This window comes from Pantherophis guttatus, chromosome 17 (assembly GCF_059756535.1).
Source record: "Pantherophis guttatus breed Tessera chromosome 17, ASM5975653v1, whole genome shotgun sequence".
NCBI lineage: Eukaryota > Metazoa > Chordata > Lepidosauria > Squamata > Colubridae > Pantherophis > Pantherophis guttatus.
Genome location: NC_142079.1, coordinates 12,116,328 through 12,137,801, shown reverse-complemented (window position 1 = coordinate 12,137,801; position 21,474 = coordinate 12,116,328). Strand labels below are relative to the sequence as shown.

General features: G+C 45.2%; 1 protein-coding gene across 10 annotated transcripts in view; it reads right to left on the bottom strand.

Annotated features, from left to right (window-relative positions):
• The window catches only part of RIMBP2 (RIMS binding protein 2), a 127,423-nt gene that overhangs the window by 90,190 nt on the left and 15,759 nt on the right, over positions 1–21,474 (bottom strand). For all 10 annotated transcript variants that reach the window (XM_034406130.3, XM_087880593.1, XM_034406133.3 and 7 more), the window contains one exon: positions 16,035–16,175. The gene's annotated coding sequence lies outside the window, so the exon portion shown is untranslated. Of the gene's footprint in view, positions 1–16,034; positions 16,176–21,474 lie in introns of those variants that run through there.

Sequence of the window (21,474 nt, the reverse complement as noted above, 5' to 3'; positions counted from 1 at the left end):
CCTAAATAAAAGAGGTTTTATTGGGACGAGGAGTTTGCTTCGTGCTCTTGGGAGGCCTAGGTTAGAACATCAGCCTGCTAAGACACTAGTAGCAATCTACGCCAAAAATGAGACAAGACCTTCCCCCAAAGAGAAGCCGTTAATTTCTGTCAAAAACCTTTATATGTGGAAGTGGGGGAGCGTTACTCAGCTCAATGAAACCTTACGGATATAGCAATAGCAATAGCCCTTAGACTTCTATACCGCTTCACAGCACTTTCCAGCCCCCTCTAAGCGGTTCATAGCGTCAGCCTCTTGCCCCCAACAATCTGGGTCCTCACTTTACCAATCTCGGAAGGATGGGAGGCTGAGTCAAACTGGTGGCAGTGGGCAGAGTTTGCCTGCAATACTGCATTTTAATCACTGCATATCATGGATGGGAGGGAGGGAGGGAGGGAAAAAGGAAGAGCAATAGCCCTTAGACTTATATACCACTTCACAATGCTTCACAGCCCTCTCTAAGCAGTTTAGAGAGTCAGCCTCTTGCCCCCAACAATCTGGGTCTCCTCATTTTACCCACCTCGGAAGGATGGAAGGCTGAGCCAGTCAGGATTGAACTCTTGGCAGTGGGCAGAGTTATGGAAGGAAGGAAGGAAGGAAGGAAGGAAGGAAGGAAGGAAGGAAGGAAGGAAGGAAGGAAGGAAGGACAATAGTACTAGCAATAGCACTTAGACTTATATACTGCTTCACAGTACTTTCCAGCCCTCTCTAAGCAGTTTACAGAGTCAGCCTCTTGCCCCCAACAATCTGGGTCTCCTCATTTTACCCACCTCGGAAGGACGGAAGGCTGAGTCAACCTTGAGCCTGGTGAGATTCGATCTGCCAAAGTGGTGGCAGCCGGCAGTCAACAGAAGTAGTACTGCACTCTAACCACTGCGCCACCGAGGCTCATTGGGGGTGTTTTTTTGAAACCCTATCAGTTTTGGAAGCCATTTTTTTTCTTTTTAGCTTCCTAACTGCCACATATTTTAGCCTGGAAAATTGGGAGGGTTTTTTTTTTGTTGTTGTTGGAGCGCTTTGAAGATTAGCCATAACAACATTCCTTACTCTGGGAGTCAAGGACATTTGCCTGCAGCTGGATGGGAATGACTGGGGATTGTCTCCAGTTGAGTCTGAAGAATGGATTGGACCATGTGATGGACATGTGAGTGCTGGGCAGGGACTTGGACTTTCCTTTGGGTGGGGAAAGCCTGGAAGCTCTCAGATTCGGGTTTTCCCAGATGTGCCAACATGACATCTCTAATAAAGTGGAACTTTATTTATTTATTTATTTATTGGTTCGATTTATATGCCGCCCTTTTCTGGAGACTCAGGGTGACTTACAATGCGTTAAGCAATAGCCTTCATACTTTTGTATATACCTGCTTAGTAGGGCTTTCGCCCCCCCCCCCCCCCCCAAGCAGTGTTCTTTTTTATACAAAGTCAGCTTTTTGCCCCCACAATCCGGGTCTTCATTTTACCTACCTCGAAAGGATGGAAGGCTGAGTCAACCTTGAGTCTGGTGAGATTTGAACTTGGAGTAATTGCAGGCAGCTGGTGTTACTTAATAGTGTTTTAGTCTGTTGCGCCACCAGGGCTCTTTGAGGAATTTATTTCATTGGGGGGTTTTTTGGGGGAACCCTGTCAGTTTTGGAAGCCATTTTTTTTCTTTTTAGCTTCCTAACTGCCACATATAAGATGCCTCACAACGATAACAACAAAAAGACCTTCTGATAAATGGAAAGGACAAAAGAGCAGGGCCACGCTCTCATTCAAGGTTTCCCGTTTCCATGGAGGACCATGGGTTGACTTGACAATCTAGTGGCCTTCAGTTTATTGGAGAAAGGACAAGTTCTCTCAACAGTGGGAAATCGTCTTTTGAAAAGAGGGAGGCGAAGGCCTTGGGCAATGAGCTCTATCTTTTCCGCTCATCAGTTTCTCGATGCAGAGATAGGGATGAAAATGATAGCTATGAAAAAAGCGGGGAAGAAAGAGAAGAGAGAGACATGGGTCTCTCTCTTCCTCCTTCTAATTTCATTCATTCATTCATTCATTCATTCATTCATTCATTCATTTCCTGCCTTTATTCTTTTTATAAATAATTCAAGGTGGTGAATGTAATCCAACACATCTTCATCCTTGGAAGTCTTAGTGGACAATCAATTAAATATGAGCCAACAGTCTGCGGTGGCAGCCAAAAAAGCCAATGAAATCCTAAATTGCGTTAACAGAGGGAATCAATCAAGATCAAGGGAGGTACTAATGCCACTCTATAAAGCCTTAGTAAGACCACACCTAGAGTCCTGCATCCAGTTTTGGTCACCACACTATTAAAAAGATGTTGAGACTCTAGAAAGAGTGCAGAGAAGAGCAACCAGGATGATGAGGGGACTGGAGGCTAAAACATACGATGAACGGTTGCAGGAACTGGGCATGGCTAGTCTAGTGAAGAGAAGGACCAGGGGAGACAGGAGACAAGTCTTCCAATATTTGAGGCGCTGCCACAGAGAGGAGGGAGTCAAGCTATTTTCCAAAGCACCAGAAGGCAAGACAAGAAACAATGGATGGAAACTAATCAAGGAGAGATTCAACCTGAAATAAGGAAGAATTTTCTGACAGTGAGAGCAATCAACCCATGGAACAGAAGTTGCCTTCAGAAGTTGTGGGAGCTTCAACACTGGAGGCTTTCAAGAAGAGACTGGGCTGCCATTTGTCAGAAATGGTGTAGGGTCTCCTGCTTAGGCAGGGGGTTGGACTAGATGACCTACAAGGTCCCTTCCAACTCTGTTAATCTGTTATCTGTAACTACTGCCTGAATCTCCTACCTTTTCTTCTCACCTGTTTGGTTGCTACAAAGACACCCCCATTCTTCTAGTACTTAAATGCCAAAATACAGTTCACACTGACTATCTCTGCTGACCTTTTTTTGAGATCTAGAAAGAGAGTCCTACTTTCTATCAGATCTCTTATATTTCATTTGTACAAATAAATCTCTTGCGAAACTCTTTATCAGTCTCCTCTTCCCAGAATAGAAGCTTCAAGGCTGGAAAAAAAATGGGGAAGCAAAGAAGAGTCAAAATTTGCCTATTCCAGCATCAGCTCACAGGCTAATGATTAAAAAAAAATAAAAATCAATGTTCTCATTTCCTGCTGTGCAGGCAACATTAACACTGCAATCTGGTTACCTGCTGTAATCACAGCCAAACTCAATTATCCTCCTTAAGCAAACAACACAGCAGAAAGGCCACGAAATGCCAAAATTTAATTCCACCACTTCTGTCCCTCTGAATTTGGAACTTGCAGGTCCGGATCCAAATGGGGAAATAGCCATTTAGAACTTGCCTTTCAAAAATTAAATTACTCCCAGGACTAGAGATCAATAAATAGGTCACGCAAGACTTCATCCTTTCAAGGAACTATCAAGAAAACAACACACTTCACTGACAGTGACAGGGCAAGCCACTTGTCTATAAACAGAGAGCAAAACCCTATTCCCTTCTAACACTGATGATGTTGCCTAGTTGGGTCACGAGATGTCTGCAAAAAAACAACCAATCTCAGAGAACAACAAGGAACCCAGATATCACATCAGCTGGCAGGGTCATACTCCACTCAGTATCAAGGATGCAGCTGTAGAGGTAGTCAACAGTATTAAGTATCTGGGGGATCCAGATAACTAACAATCTGAAGTGGTATTTCCATATGTCATCCTTAGTGGAGCATGCAAACCAGCGCCTGCATTTCCTGCGTTGGGTGAGGAGAGCACATCTTTCTCCTTCTACCCTGGCCACATTTTACAGAGGCATGATTGAGAGCATTTTAACAAACTGCATCACTATCTGGTTTGGTGGCAGCAGTACCTCAGATAGAAAGTCCATACAGAGAGTGGTGAGGACAGCGGAGAAGATTATAGAAAGCTTGCTTCCCATTATTCAGGATGTTGCTTATAAGCGCTGTGTGCTTAGAGCTCAAAGCATCGTTAGACGCCCCACACACCCACTTTATGATCTGTTTCTGTTGCTCCCCTCTGGGAGGAGGTTTCAAAGTATTTCTAGCAGGACTACCAGATTCTGTAATGGCTTTGTTCCCTAGGCCATCTGCCTGGTAAACTCGCAAGATTCATTTTTCTCACCATGTACATGTATACATCTGAACTAGACTGTGTCGTTTCTCTGTGTCATATAATATACCATGTTTCCCCCAAAATAAGACCCTGCCTTATAGTTTTTTGAACCCTGAATTAAGCGCTTGGCCTTGTTTTTGGGGAGGTCTTATTATTTTGGGGCACATGGAGGAAATCAGAGGAAATGGCGGGGACCGGCTGTGCATGCGTTTAAATATTTTTGGGGAGGGCTTATTTTCGGGGGGCTTATTTTATTGCATGTGCTCAAAAGCCCGATTGGGCTTATTATCAGGGGATGTCTTATTTTAGGGGAAACAGGGTATATGTGGGTATATGCATAATTTTGTATTTCATTTATTTATTTATTTATTGATTTATTTATTTATCTTGTCTTGTTTATGTTTATATTAGAGGTGGTGACCCTTTGAGAGCTGTATGCAACATAATTTTGTTTTAACGTATGCCGATTAGTGTACAGTCAAAGGGACAATAAAGTTATTCTAAGTCGTATCGTAGAAAAGAGACTGCCTGAGCCACCACTAAGTTTGGAAATTTTAGGATGGAGTGCCTATCCAAAGAACCCTGGGGGCAGTGGTGGGATTCATCCGGTTCAGGCCGGTTCAGGAGAACCGGTGGTTAAATTTCTGGCTGGCCCAGCCTCTCCCCTTCCAGGAGTCCTCACCCACCCCATTTTGGCTCCCAGGTAAATGCAGGGAGGCCTCCTAGACCCAAAACGGGGCGCGGGGAGGTATGGCACCCCCCCCCGCGTCCTGTTTTCACTCCCAGGAGGCTTCAGGGAGACCTCCTAGGCCCAAAACTGGGCGTGTGTGTGTGTGGGTGCAGCGTGGTCACCCCATGACCCGTTTTTGCTCCCAGGAGGCTGCAGGGAGGCCTACTAGGCCCAAAATGGGCCGCAGGGGCGTGTGGTGTGTCCCCTCCCCCGCGGCCCATTTTTTCTCCCAGGGGAGTGCAGGAGGCCGAGTGCTGCCTATCACACACCCTGGCCACGCCCACTCAGCTGGTCATTAGGGCAGAGAACCAGTTGTTAAATTATTTGAATCCCACCACTGCCTGGGGGATTGGGGCTGATGTATCCCATCCTTCCAGCTTGTTCAGCTCCCCTTTTTTGCACAGATGGGTAACTTAAGGAAGCTGCAAAGATGTCGTCAGATACACACACACACACACACACACACACACACACACACACACACAAAACTTTCAGAGGAAGAGCTTCAGGTGTTGAGGCAATCCATCAAGAAAGAGCCTCAACCTGTTGGGGAATTTGGCTCCACTCCCAAAATTCATTTTTGGCAGCTAAATATTAGTTTATTGGATCCACATGGTAGGGATATATATCCGCTTGACTGCTCATACGCAGATTCCGTATAAAACAACACCATGCGTAGGAAAAGGGTCTGGTTGTATGCGATCCCGGAAGATTGGAAGAAATCAGACTTGTTGATAATGGTATTATATTTATCAGCGAAATATAAATTTGGTATAAAATGGTTTGTCATCAGTGCGACTGTTTGAGGGCTCCTGGATTGGAGTTGAAAGGTGAAAGGGATGCAGTATGCTCCCTCCCACATGTTGGGGTAGACCAGGTGCCTCGATAGAAAAACACTTAATATATATTACACACACCCATAAACACACACACACAAACACACACACACACATATATACATATATACAGTGGTGGGATTCAGCCGGTTCGCAACACTTCGGGAGAACCGGTTGTTAACTTTCTGAACAGTTTGACAAACTGGTTGTTGGAAGAAATCATTAGGGAAGAGAACCGGTTGTTAAATTACTTGAATCCCACAACTGCATATATATATATACATATATATATTGCTAACATTGCTAACATATACAATAATATTGCTAACATATACAATATATATATTGCATATATATATATATACATATATATATTGCTAACATATAACATTGCTCCTAGAAGCACGAAGCCGAAAACACCAGCCTGAAGATGACGAATGAGACTTCGTTGAAACGTTGCCAAGACACCTCCAATTTTACGCGGGAGAAAACCCGAATAACCAAAGACCTACATACATATATACATATATACACATATACATATACATATACATATACATATACATATACATATACATATACATACACATACACATACACATACACATACACATACACATACACATACACACAGGGACGTGGTGGCTCAGTGGCTAAGATGCTGAGCTTGTAGATTGAAAGGTTGGCAGTTCAGTGGTTCGAATCCCTAGTGCCGCATAATAGGGTGAGCTCCCGTTACTTGTCCCAGCTTCTGCCAACCTAGCAGTTCAAAAGCAGGTAAAAAATGCAAGTAGAAAAATAGAGACCACCTTTGGTGGGAAGGGAATAGCGTTCCATGCGCCTTTGGCATTGAGTCATGCTGGCCACATGACCACGGAGACGTCTGTGGGCAGTCTGGCTCTTCAGCTTTGAAACGGGGATGAACACCGCCCCCTAGAGTCGGGAATGGCTAACACATATGTGCGAGGGGAACCTTTACCTTTATATATAGAATGAAAAGGCATCAGGTCTCTGGTCCCTTAAAGCAGTTCCTAGTAGGAGTTTTACTTTGGATTGCAAATACTATACAAAAGTGAGCCAGTTTGGTCTAGTAGTTAAGGCAGCAGGCTAAAAAGCAGGAGATAGAGAGTTCTAGTTCCACTTTAGGCATGAAAGCCAACTGTGTGAGTTTAGGTCAATCACCAGGAGACAGTGAGTTCTAGTCCCGCCTTAGGCATGACAGCTGGCTGGGTGACTTGATCCAAGGAGATGGTAAGTTCTAGTTTCACCTTAGGCTTGAAAGCCAACTGTGTGTTTAGGTCAATCACCAGGAGACAGTGAGTTCTAGTCCTGTCTTGGACATTAAAGCCGGTTGGGTGACCTTGGGCCAATCAACAGAAAATGGTGAGTTCTAGTACTGCTTTAGGCATGAAAACTGGCTGGATGACCTTGGGCCAATCACCAGGAGATGGTGAGTTCTAGTTCCGCCTCAATCTTGAAAGCCGACTGCGTGAGTTTAGGTCTACCACAAAGAGACAGTGAGATCTAGTCCCACCCTTAGGCACGAACGCCCTCTAAAGAACCGAAGAAGCATTCATTATGCCAGCAAAACCAACCGATCAAAATCACATGGCTTTAACATACCTGTTTTTAATTGCCCCTCAACCTGTCAGACTTCGATGCTATCTCAAAATAAATGAATTTCCAAACTGCCAATCTTTAAGGAAATCTTTTCTTTAATTGAGCACAGCCACCAGATCATGACTCGATGCGGACAAGACTGACCTTTTGCCCCCCAATCCCTCCCTTTCCGATCCCCAAATCTCTGCTTCTCATTGGCTATTCTCCAGACTTCTTGTCTCGTCATTTCCCAGGAATGTCCCCCCTCCTCATTTCCATGACAACCCGACTTCAAAGGGATTTAGCAGGCAAAAGTTCAGAGCTTATCTCTCTCCTCTGCTCTCTATGCCAGCGTTGAGGCGCTGACATAACCACGTTGGCAGCTTTCACAATGAAAAAGCACATCGGCGAGAGAGGAAAGCAGATGAATTTTTAATAACGCTTCGAGGTGGGGTAAACCAGTGAGAAAAGCCATGCAGATGAAGCACAGGCCCCCTTCTCCAAACCTCACACCCTATAGCTGCTCAGCCAAACTGATTTCTCTCTAGTAAGGAATTGGGTCTAGTTAGGGAAAGGTAAAAAGGTAAAGGTTCCCCTTGCACATACAGTATGTGCTAGTCGTTCCCGACTCTAGGGGGGGTGCTCATCTCCGTTTCAAACCCGAAGAGCCAGCGCTGTCCGAAGACGTCTCCGTGGTCATGTGGCCGGCATGACTCAACGCCAAAGGTGCACGGAACGCTGTTCCCTTCCCACCAAAGGTGGTCCCTATTTTTCTACTTGCATTTTTTACCTGCTTTCAAACTGCTAGGTTGGCAGAAGCTGGGACAAGGAACGGGAGCTCACCCCATTACGCGGCACTAGGGATTCGAACAGCAGAACTGCCGACTTTTCGATCGACAAGCTCAGCGTCTTAGCCACTGAGCCACCGCATCCCTTTTAGTTAGGGAAAACCAGGCCATTGATTTTGAATGACATGCAGAAATTTGGCTTTCAGGAAACTGATGCCAGCAGTATCCTTCCGTTTCAAAGTTTGTCACTGTCAATGCGGCCCAAGTACAGGCGTCTATTAAGTGCAACCAATGAGAACTACAAACACAGACAATGTGAAAAATAACCAACCACTTTTTTTTTTTTTTTTAATTTGATTTATATGCCGCTCTTCTCCGGAGACTCAGGGCGGCTTACAATGCGTTAAGCAATAGCCTTCATCCTTTTGTATATTTATACAAAGTCAGCTTATTGCCCCCACAAACTGGGTCCTCATTTCACCTACCTTAGAAAGGATGGAAGGCTGAGTCAACCTTGAGCCTTGGAGAGATTCGAACCAGCAGAAAATTGCAGGCAGCTGTGTTAATAACAGGGTGCGTAGACCACTGTACTATCAAGGCTCTATACATACACTATTTACCCTACAAATACACTTCATACACTATTTACCCTACCACAGCTGTTTCCTGGTAAGCGGACTTCAACTCTCACAATTCCATAGCCAATGGATTCCATGGATGAGAATTCTGGGAGTTGGAAGTCCACATTCCCTGGAAGTGGCCAAGATTGAGAAATATTGTAAAAACATGTGAGAATCACCTTTGGGAGAACCAGGAAAGTAATATCAGTCAGATAAGGGATAACGTAGCCCACAGCTGCCTGGTGGGTGGAGATAAAAAGAGGCTCAGAACAGATTTTCCCTAAGTTATTGCTTGTAAAGATGATGGTGTGAGAATTGCAAGATTCTGTTAATGTAGCCTTACAATAAAATAGAATTAGCTCAACTGGTCTTGTTTTCTGTCTTGTCTACCTGGAAGGATGGGCAAAACACGCACTTCATATGTTCTCCTCTCCAGAATTAAAGCTAAGTAAAGTTGGAGCATAAGGAAGGCTGAGCGCCAAAGAATTGAGGCCCTTGAACTCTGGTGCTGGAGAAGACTCCTGCGAGTCTCTTGGACTGCAAGGTGATCCAACCGGTCAGTCCTAGAGGAGATCAACCCTGGATGCTCTTTGGAAGGCCAGATCCTGAAGAGGAAACTCAAATACTTTGGCCATCTAATGAGAAGGAAGGACTCACTGGAGAAGAGCCTAATGTTGGGAAAGATTGAGGGCAAAAGAAGAAGGGGACGGCAGAGAAGGAGGTGGCTGGATGGAGTCACTGAAGCAGTCGGCATGAGCTTAAATGGACTTCAGAGGATGGTAGAGGCCAGGAAGGCCTGGAGGAATGTTGTCCATGAGGTCACAATGGTTCACAACTAACAACAACAACAACAACGACAGATAGATAGATAGATAGATAGATAGATAGATAGATAGATAGATAGATAGATAGATAGATAGATAGGTAGGTAGGTAGATAGATCAATCCAAGGGACTTCTGCGAGTCCCTTGGACTGCAAAGTGATCCAACCGGTCAGTCCTAGAGGAAATCAACCCTGACTGCTCTTTAGAAGGTCAGATCCTGAAGAGGAAACTCAAATACTTTGACCACCTAATGAGAAGGAAGGACTCACTGGAGAAGAGCCTAATGTTGGGAAAGATTGAGGGCAAAAGAAGAAGGGGACGGCAGAGAACGAGGTGGCTGGATGGAGTCACTGAAGCAGTCGGCATGAGCTTAAATGGACTTCAGAGGATGGTAGAGGCCAGGAAGGCCTGGAGGAATGTTGTCCATGAGGTCACAATGGATCGGACACAACTTCACAACTAACAACAACAACAACGACAGATAGATAGATAGATAGATAGATAGATAGATAGATAGATAGATAGATAGATAGATAGATAGATAGGTAGATCAATCCAAGGGACTTCTGCGAGTCCCTTGGACTGCAAGGCGATCCAACCGGTCAGTCCTAGAGGAAATCAACCCTGACTGCTCTTTAGAAGGTCAGATCCTGAAGAGGAAACTCAAATACTTTGACCACCTAATGAGAAGGAAGGACTCACTGGAGAAGAGCCTAATGTTGGGAAAGATTGAGGGCAAAAGAAGAAGGGGACGGCAGAGAATGAGGTGGCTGGATGGAGTCACCGAAGCAGTCAGCATGAGCTTAAATGGTCTCTGGGGGATGGTAGAGGACAGGAAGGCCTGGAGGAACATTGTCCATGGAGTCGCGATGGGTCGGAAACGACTTTGCAACTAATAACAACAATAAATAGATCAATCTATCGATCCAGGGGACTCCTGCAAGTCCCTTGGACTGCAAGGTGATCGTCAGTCCTAGCGGAGATCAACCCTGACTGCTCTTTAGAAGGCCAGATCCTGAAGATGAAACTCAAATACTTTGGCCACCTAATGAGAAGGAAGGACTCACTGGAGAAGAGCCTAATGCTGGGAACGATTGAGGGCAAAAGAAGAAGGGGACGGCAGAGAACGAGGTGGCTGGATTGAGTTACTGAAGCAGTCGGCATGAGCTTAAATGGTCTCCGGGAGATGGTAGAGGACAGGAAGGCCTGGAGGAACATTGTCCATGGGGTTGCGATGGGTCGGGCACGACTTCGCAACTAACAACAATAAACAACAAATTTGGTACAAACCGAATTAGTCTCAATTTTATTAAATTTCAGGTCTGCAACATCATTTGCTCGCAGAATGTTTCCCCTCTCTGAACTAATGTCTCTTGCCAAGGCTCTTAATGAAGATCTGACATGGTATATTTGGCTTAAGCTTGTCAAAGGATTGCATCCGGCGATCACACCAATTTGCTTAGAAGGAAAATGGGGGCATCAACTCAGTTGATATAGACGGATGCCATCATTCAAAGGTCCATCATGTATTTGACGGGGCCTGTTGAAGAAGTTTGACTGGTGGGGGAATACAGCAATTTACAGACCTTAAATCCAGACTAGACCCCATAAATACTACAATGCTACTCTTAATGTAAGGTTACAGTAACGGAATCTGGAAAGCCTGAAAACACTCCTCCCTCCCCCAGTTTTTATGTTCCAGAGAATGAGGGTCACATTGGAGATGCTTTCTCCATCCTCATTCCTGCTTTGGACTCAAATGTCTCCTGTCTCTGTCTGTCTGTCTATCTATTGTCTCCATCCATCTCTCTATTTTCTCTTTATCTATCTGCATTTCTCTCTCTCTCAGCTGTCTCTATCAATCTCCATCCATATCTATCTTATTTCTAACCATATATATCTTCTATTATCCTATCATCCATCCATCCATCCATCCATCCATCCATCCAGCTGTATCTATCTATCTATCTATCTATCTATCTATCTATCTATCTATCTATCTATCCATCCATCTATAATCTCCAGCCATTTCTCTTTCTCTATCTCCTTATCTATCTCCATCCATTTCTTTCTCTCATTTCTCCATCAGTCTCCATCCATATCTATCTTATCTCCAGCCATACGTATCTTCTATTATCCTATCATCCATCCATCCATCCATCCATCCATCCATCCATCCATCCATCCATATCTATCTGTCTATCTATCTATCTATCTATCTATCTATCTATCTATCTATCATCTATCTATCTATCTATCTATCTATCTATCTATCTATCTATCCATCCATCCCTATCTATCTATCTATCTATCTATCTATCCATCCATCCATCCATAATCTCCAGCCATTTCTCTTTCTCTATCTCCTTATCTATCTCCATCCATTTCTTTCTCTCATTTCTCCATCAGTCTCCATCCATATCTATCTTATCTCCATCCATATGTATCTTCTATCATCCTATCATCCTATCATCCATCCATCCAGCCAGCCAGCCAGCCAGCCAGCCATCCAACCACCCCCCCTCATCTATCACCTGATTTAAGAACTGTCCATCTCCCCCACAGAGGAACTCTGGATGGTGTACAATAAAATTATTAAAAGAATAAAAACACACCTTCCCTGCCTGAATGGGTGGGACAGGCTGAAGTAACGGGACAATGACAGTTCCATACAGTAACATATCAGATTGGTCCAGGCTGTAGCTCTTCCTCCTGTCTCCCAAGGTTATACTCACAGCCCACTGCAGAAAACTCTCCGCCTCAACTCTCCTGCTATAAATCCAGATGTGATAAAATGCCTCTTCCTATTCAGCTGAGTAATTTTATGGCAATGCGTTTTCCAAGACTTCCAGAAACAGCGTTGCTCAAAAAGGCTCGCTGCCTGCTTAAACATCTTCTCACACAAAGTTCCGATTCCGTGTTCGGAAAACCCGGCGGAAAAAAAGCATGTGTAAACATTAAGGGGAAAAAAAAAAAAAACCACGTTTGCAGGTTGCTCATGTTGTAGATTCCCTTAAAAACACTCAACTGAATGGACCAAATATTTACCGGAGGTGCTAAAGCAAACACACAACACATCTGCTCCTCTTCACAATTTCACGGAAGCCAACGACAGCCTTCCATAAACATGGGCTACAAACGCGCACGTCAACCCTGAAATGTGATGGAGGGTTTTGTTTCTTTGCTGGAGCGTTCTTGTTTAAGGTTTTTAATATTATTTAAAGACAAATAGGTGAAACTACCTGTTTGCCTACTGTTTCTCTACTATCTCAGTGGGTTCGGAGCTAACTTTCTGCTAGATCCTATGGAAAGGAGCTCCACGTTCCTATTTCCTAGGGCAGTGATGGTGAATCTTTTCGGCACCGAGTGCCCAAACCGGAACTTGTGTGCTTGTATGTATCCGTGCGCACCGGAGCGCCAGAAACCCAAAGACCAGGTGGCCGGTGCACATGCATGCAGGCGCACTGGCCAGATGGTCTTCGGGTATCTGGCGCTCCAGTGCGCGCGAAGACCAGGCGCATGCGCACACCGGAAACCGGAAGAGCATCTGGCATCTGGCAACGGTGCACGTGCCCACAGAGAGGGCTCTGCATGCCACCTGTGGCACGCCACCATGGTCCTAGGGACTGACACAGAAAAGGCCCTGCTTTGTGTGTGCAGCTGGTGGGACCCACAATAGGAAAGTCTCTAGTCCTCAAGAGATATCCATAGGGGTCATGCAAGGTAGGACAGCTGTAGAGCAGAGCACGGGAGGAGAAGAAGGAGAAGAAGAATTGAAGCAACCGTAGAAAAGTTACTTGATGACCTCTAGAGTCAGTTTGGTCCACTGATTAAGGCACCAGGCTAGAAAGTGGGAGATTGTGAGTTCTAGTCCTGCTTTATCCATGAAAAATGGCTGGGTGGCTATGGGTCATTCATCAGAAGAGGGTGAGTTTTAGTCCCTCCTTAGGCATGAAGGCTGCCTGGGTGACTTTGGGCCAATTACCAGGAGACAGTGAGTTCTAGTTCTGTCTTAAGGCATGAAAGCTAGCTGGGTGACTATAGGTCAATCACCAGGAGACGGTGAGTTCTAGTTCCACCTTAGGCATGAAAGCTAGCTGGGTGACTTTGGGCCAATTACCAGGAAACGGTGAGTTCTAGTTCTGTCTTCAGGCATGAAAGCTAGCTGGGTGACTATAGGTCAATCACCAGGAGATGGTGAATTCTAGTTCCGCCTTAGACATGAAAGCTGCCTGGGTGACTTTGGGCCAATTACCAGGAGACAGTGAGTTCTAGTTCTGTCTTAAGGCATGAAAGTTAGCTGGGTGACTATAGGTCAATCACCAGGAGACGGTGAGTTCTAGTTCCCTCTTCAGGCATGAAAGCTAGCTGGGTGACTTTGGGCCAATTACCAGGAAACGGTGAGTTCTAGTTCCCTCTTCAGGCATGAAAGCTAGCTCAGTGACTTTGGGCCAATTACCAGGAGACAGTGAGTTCTAATCTTGCCTTGGGCCTCAAAGCAGGTTGAGTGACTTTGGGCCAACCACCAGGAGAAAAGTGAGTTCTAGTTCCCCCGTCAGGCCTAAAAGCTAGCTGAGTGATTGTGGGCCAATCACCAGGGAGACGGTGAGTTCTAGTCCTGCTTTAGCATCAAAAGCCAGCCAGGTGACTCTGAGCCAGTCCCTCTCTTTCAGCCCAGCCCAACCCACCTCACAAAGTTCTTGTCGTCGTGCGGAAAATAAAGAGAAAGAGAGTTGCGTACGTTTGCCGCCTCGAGCCGTTTGCAAAATAGCAAAGGCGGGAAATGAATGAATGAATTTAACAAAATAATTAGCCAAATGACCCCAGCCCCCACCGCCCAAAAGCTCCCTCCAAGGCACTCCCAGCAAAGTGACCCTTGCCTTCTCCTTTCCCAATTTTTTTTTATGGATATCGATTGCAATCTCCTCTCCCACTCTGGCCAATTCCCCTTCCATTTAGGCTTCCGTGCATTTACCCAACAGCTGTCACCCAACACGGTAAATTCTACAGTTGCCTAGTAACTACCAGGTAAGAGAGCCTTCGCAGGCTGCATGCTTAATGGCCAAGGATAAAGAAGAGGTTTGCTGGCAGTGCCCGTCTGGCAGTGTCCCTTTGCACACAGAAATCCAGCTGCTCTGCAGGAGTGGCGAATATCTGTGGCTCAGGTGTAGGATGAGGGCGAAGAGACTTTAGAGCAGAGGCTGCAACCTTATACCTATATAGAGCCTGAGTTGCGTAGGAGGCTAATGCCTCCTACTTAGGCAGCATTTAACATCCAGCTGCCTGCAATTACTGCAAGTTCAATTCTCACCAGGCTCAAGGTCGACTCAGCCTTCCATCCTTTCTAAGGTGGGTAAAATGAGGACCCGGATTGTGGGGGCAATAAGCTGACGTTGTATAAAAATATACAAAAGTATGAAGGCTATTGCTTAACGCATTGTAAGCCGCCCTGAGTCTCCGGAGAAGGGCGGCATATAAAAATAAATAAATAAATAATAAAAAAAATACACTCAAAAAGCCATTTCAACTTTGCTGTTTCCCACAGAAAAGAAAACACCGGGAGCCACAAAACCCTTCCCGTGCCTGACTATTTCTGGAGCAGCCACAAAACTAGCATCTGTAGTTGAATTAAACGTTCTGTTTTCTTCTGAAACTTTTCTTTTCTTGCATTTATCCATGGTTAGCCTACTGGGGGGTTGAAAAGCTCAATAAATCATGTGTCGCACACTGGCGGTTGTGACGCATATTTTGAGTGACAGGGAGCTGCAGCAGAGGGGTGAAAGAGCCACATGCGGCTCCAGAGCCGCAGGTTGCTGACTCCTGCTTTAGAGGTTCTCAGCCATCCAGGTCATGGTTGCCCCAGATTTATAATCAGTAAATTTGTTACTACCGGTTCTGTGGGCATGGCTTGGGGGGGGGGGGGGGGTTAATGTGACTGGGTGGGTGTGGCCAACTTTTTTTTTTTTTTTAACTTTTAAAAGCATTTTTTCTACCACCTTAAGAGGTTGCAGAAAAAAATGCTTTTAAAAGCTTCTGACGATCAGGCAACTCAGCTGGGATCGTCAGAGGCTTTTAACGGCATTTTTTTTTTCTACAACCTTTTCGGCCAAAGAGGTTGTAGAAAAAATGCTTTTAAAAGCCTCTGACGATCCCAGCTGAGCCGCACGATCATCAGAGGGTTTTTTTTTTTACTTTTAAAAGCATTTTTTCGGCCGAAGAGGTTATAGAAAAAATGTTTTTAAAAGTTAAAAAAAAAGAAGCCTCTGATGATCACACGGCTCAGCTGGGCACTGGGTATGGGGGCACAGGGATTTTTGTATCGGTTCTCCGAACCATCTGCCGCCATCGCTACCGGATTGGGCAATCCGGTCCGAACCGGGAGCATTTCACCCCTGGTCCTTACACTAAATATTGTCTTTCATCTTTTATCTCCAAGATCATCAAGGAGGTCTGGAAACCAAACCAACAAACCCAATACAAAACGTGGATGACTTACCAAAAACCCGCAACGGTGATTCACTCGATTTAGGCTGATGACATTAGACCAAAACACCCAGATTCTTTCTTCTAGAAAAAGGATTTGCTCCAATGTTTTCTGTGTCGCTGCAGGTTGTCTGGATGGCAACTCATTTCCAACCTGAAAACGAGAAAGATGGTCATTTATTTGTACTCTTTTTTTTTTTTTTTTTGGAACGATTTTGGCGATTGTTCACCGTTCTTTTTTTTAAGGTTGAAAACGAGAAGAACAGGGAAGAAAAAAATTGTGGAATGGCAATTCTCGATTGCCTTTGACACTGTAGTTTAAAAAAATATCCCAAATTCCTTATCTCCGTCTTGGTGCAAAAGATGGAAAAAGCAATTGAGGAGGAATGGAGACCCATAAAAAGTTTGTATTCTAATAGAAGGTAATATTGGTAGCTCAGAGTTGAACTGTGCTCTCGGAGTTTTGTGGTTTCCTTGCAGTTGTTTCATTATCTAACTAGGTAACATCATCAATGCTAGAAGGAAGGATCTGCAAGAAAACAGTCAAGCTCAGACAGTACCAAGGACCCCACAGTGAGAACAATTAACCAGCGGGACGGCTTGCCTTCAGAAGCTGTGGATGCTCCAACACAGGAGGTTTTTCTTCTGATCTAGGCTTCCCGAGTCAGTAAAACACACGTCCCAAAAACCTGTTTTATTTTAACAGCTGTGAGTTCTGTTCATTCACAGATGAGTCCCAAGTAGTTGTAAAGAGTCCTTCGGGATAAGGCTGATAATCACCCACCTTTATCTCCCTTGACACGCTGCCAAAGGCCTAATTGGCAAAGCCACACGGAGTCCAGGATCAAACAGAGCTTCAGACTTTAAACTGCACAGAATTAACAACGTTGCTTCCTGCAAAGGCCCACGTGCCTTTGCTCCTCTTTTAAGCCTTATGGGGGGGACCAATCATCTCCAAGCCCTATTCCTGAGTCGTCCCTTTTGTTTTAGCTGTTCTTGCCTTCTGGTAGCTCTGCGCATGCGCGCACTGGGAACAGGCTCCCCCTGTTACTCTGCCTCGCTGAGATCCGACTCTGGAGGCTCTGGAGGCAGCACATACCTCCCAGATGGCCCTTTCTCTGCCTCTGACGCAGAGCCCTTGTCCGAGCCTTCCCCAGACTCCAGGACTGGCTCATGTTCCTCCCCAGCCTCCTCACTGTCCGATTCTGCTGCCAGCTCCGCAGGCTGCTGGCGGGCCACAACAGTTTTTAAGAAGAGACTGGGCAGCCAATTCTCCGGAATAGTGGTAGGTAGGGTTTCCTGCTTCAGCAAGGGGATGGATTAGAAGACCTCCAAGGTCCCCCTCCTAGTCTGCTCTTCTTATTCTGTTGGTTGTTGAAGCTGTGCAAGGGACCACGTCTTGGCCCGGACTTCACAGCTTCAGGGCATCAGGAGCTAACTTTAGCAAAGTGTTTGAAGAGTCGGCCATCCTTAACCATCTAGGCTGGGCTCCAATTGCTATTCCTGTTTCATGCTGGTTTTGGCTTTCTTCTCTGAACGCTCTGCTGGAAATCTTTGCACGTTTGATATTTATATTCCCTTCCTTGCCTGCCCTGCCAGAATAGCATGCCTGGGTTTTCAATTTTCCTCACCCAATGAAAGAAAAACACATTTGAGTATTGAGGTCTGTTTATATATATATACTATCTCCCTTTATTTCTTTATCAGCGAAATATAAATTTGGTATAAAAAGGTTTGCCGTGAATGCGACTGCTTGAGGGCTCCTGGATTGGAGCTCCCACATGCTGGGGTAGACCAGGTGTCTCAATAGAAAAACACTTAATCTCTCTCCCAGCTCAAGCTGATGAAGGGAGGAGAACTTGTGGCTCAGAGGTTAATACAACTGCCTAACATGCAGGAAGCCCCAGTTAAAATCCAAGTAAGGGTATGGCTAACTGATGAGAGCTAAATAGCTTGAAATAGATCTATACTAATCTCCCTTTATTTCTTTATCAGTGATATATATATATATATATATATGCAAGTCTTGGCGTATTTGGGTCTTTTCCCGTGTAAGATTGAGAGTATCTTGGCGATGTTTCGACGAGGTCTTACTCGTCATCTTCAGGCTGGTGTCTTCGGCTTTGTGCTTGTGCAACGAAGCCAAAGACACCAGCCTGAAGATGACTAAGATACTCTCAATCTTACACGGGAAAAGACCCAAATATGCCAAGATTTGCATACCTGTACCCATCAAAATCTACGAAAACAAATATATACTCTGACGAAGTCGGTAGGGGCCGACGAAAGCTTAGCACAAGTTTTAAAATAAATTTTTTTAAAACTTTTAAACGTTCCAGAGATCGTGATATCTATCGTTTCTTCTATAACTACACCTGGAACTCGCATCTTTAGGACAATTCCTAAACAAATATATATATATATATATATATATATTCAACATTTAAAACACAAAACACAAATTTTCACTCATTACAGCATTTCCAAATCATTAGCAATATCACCCATAATATTCACATTTACATAATTCTACTTATATAGTTCACTATCCTATATTATACCATTGATTGAGTTATAATAATATCTACTCACATCTACTCACATTATCAACAATATTACGTAGTTCTTATACATTATATATTTTACTTTATACATCTTACGCATTAAGGTCTGTTTTGTTTTGTTTTATTTCGCCCAAACAGCAGTGTCTTTTTAGGAAGCAATCAGAAAGAAGGTTGTCTGTCTCCAAGACAAACTGGAGGAAATATGTCCATGTACGTTGAAGAACATGAAACTGTTGGCTGGAACCATCAAAACCACAGTGCAGAAAAACACCAGAAACCCCGGCAACGTTCATCTCTGAAACTGACGCTTCTGACATCCAATAAAAGCCAAGGCTTGACACCCAATAGTACCTACATTTGCAGCTCACCAGCCCATCTTCAAAAAAACTGATTAAAAATGATAAATCAGAACTACAAGAGAGAGAATAGAAAAGGGAAGGGAAGGGAAGGGAAGGGAAGGGAAGGGAAGGGAAGGGAAGAGAAGAGAAGAGAAGAGAAGAGAAGAGAAGAGAAGAGAAGAGAAGAGAAGAGAAGAGAGAATGGAATGGAAAAGAATGGAGTGGAGTGGAATGGAATGGAAGGGAAGGGAAGGGAAGGGAAGGGAAGGGAAGGGAGGAGAGGAGAGGAGAGGAGAGGAGAGGAGAGGAGAGGAGAGGAGAAGAGAAGAGAAGAGAAGAGAAGAGAAGAGAAGAGAAGAGAAGAGAAGAGAGAAGGGAAGGGAAGAAGAGAAGAGAGGGGAGGGGAGGGGAGGAGAGGAGAGGAGAAGAGAAGAGGGAGAAGGAGAAGGAAAGAAGGAAGGAGAATAGAATAAGGAATAGAATGGAATGGAATGGAATGGAATGGAATGGAATGGAATGGAATAGAATAGAATAGAATAGAATAGAATAGAATAGAATAGAATAGAATAGAATAGAATAGAATAGAATAGAATAGAATAGAATAGAATAGAATAGAATAGAATAGAATGAGCTGGAAGGGACTTTGGAGGTCTTCTAGTCCAACCCCCTGCTTAGGCAGGAAACCCTACACCACTTCAGACAAACGGTTATCTAATCTCTTCCTAAAAATGTCCAGTGTTGGAGCATTCACAACTTCTGGAGGCAAGTCGTTCCACGGTAAATTGTTCTGTCAGAAAAGATGGAATCAGAGGGTGCCTGAAACACCAGTGGCAGACCAGAAACAATTCTATTTTCCAAAGGGCATCTAGTTCTCCTCCCGGCTTCCGAATAAAGACTGAAATTTAAACCCTGGGATCTGTTTAGCCCTACTGAAATATTCAGAGGCAGACTTACAGCTTCCACAACAAGGATCGGGACGCCTTTTCATTCGTACCAGAAGTAAAGAAAAGAAGGCAGGTAAACAGGTAAACAGAAGCAGAAGGCGAAAAGATCTCCCATATTTGGGGGAGGGGGGCAGCCAAGATGACCACATCATGAGAAAGGCGGGGCTAGATGAATCACAAATCGGAATTAAGATTGCCGGGAGAAATATAGGCTAACAGAAAAGCTACAATGTCCGTTCACCTTACAAGAGACTAATTCAGTTTTTTTTTTTTTTTAGCACGGTCCAGGAATGCTCGAAATCATTCAAGTCACGTCAGTTCAGGGCAGAGCTTGTTCTGACTTGTCCAGGATCGCTACCGAGCACTGAGCAACATCCATGCTCACGGGCTGGGAGAAGGAGAACATTTTTCAATTTGTGTCATGCTGAGTTGTGGATTCTCCAGGGGGGAAGTTCTATCTAGGATTTGCCTGAAGACAAATGACGCTGTTGGGCTTCCCACACCCAATTATTTGCAGTAATTCCCCCCAAGGGGGTTATATTTCACCACAATGCAGTGGGGGATTAAAAGCAAGGCGCCTTGCCACCTTCCGCGCCTTGAACGGTCTCGAATTTAGTCTCTTTACATTCTTGTAATGTCAAACCGAAAACACAATGGAGGACAATTGGTGGAAGAATGCAAGGAATACGATGTTGGAAGATTAGAACACAGGAAGGAAGGGAGGGTAGGAGGGAGGAGATGAGAATGGGAGGGAGGAAGGAATAGAGGATGAGGGAGGGAGGGAGGGAGGAAAAAGAAGGAAGGAAGGAAGGAAGGAATAGAGGATGAGGAATGGAGGGAGGGAAGGGGGAAGGAAGGAGATGAGAATGGGAGGGAGGGAGGGAGGGAGGGAGGGAGGAATAGAGGATGAGGAATGGAGGGAGGGAAGGGGGAAGGAAGGAGATGAGAATGGGAGGGAGGGAGGAAGGAAGGAATAGAGGATGAGGGAGGGAAGAAGGAAGGAAGGGAGGGACGGAGGGAGGGACAGGGGATGAGAAAGGTAAGGATGGAAAAGGAAGGAGGGAAGGAATAGAGGATGAGGAATGGAAGGAGGGAGGGAGGGAGGAAGGGAGGAGGTGAGAATGGGAGGGGGTAGGGAGGAAGGAGGAGGGAGGGAGGAAGGGAGGGAGGGACAGAGGGAGAGAGATATAGGAGATGAGGAAGGGAGGGATGGAGAAGGAAGGAGGGAAGGAATAGATGATGAGGAATGGAAGAAGGGAGGGAGGAAGGGAGGAGATGAGAATGGGAGGGAGAGAGGGAGGGAGGAATAGAGGATGAGGGAGGGAGGGAGGGAGGGAGGAAGGAAAGGACAGAGGGAGGGAGGGACAGAGGGAGAGAGAGAGGGGATGAGGAAGGGAGGGATGGAGAAGGAAGGAGGGAAGGAATAGAGGATGAGGGATGGAGGAAGGGAAGGAGGAAAGGAGATGAGAATAGGAGGGAGGGAGGAAGGAAGGAAGGAATAGAGGATGAGAGAGGGAGGAAGGAAGGAAAGAACAGAGGGAGGGAGGGACAGAGGGAGAGAGAGATAGGGGATGAGGAAGGGAGGGATGGAGAAGGAAGGAGGGAAG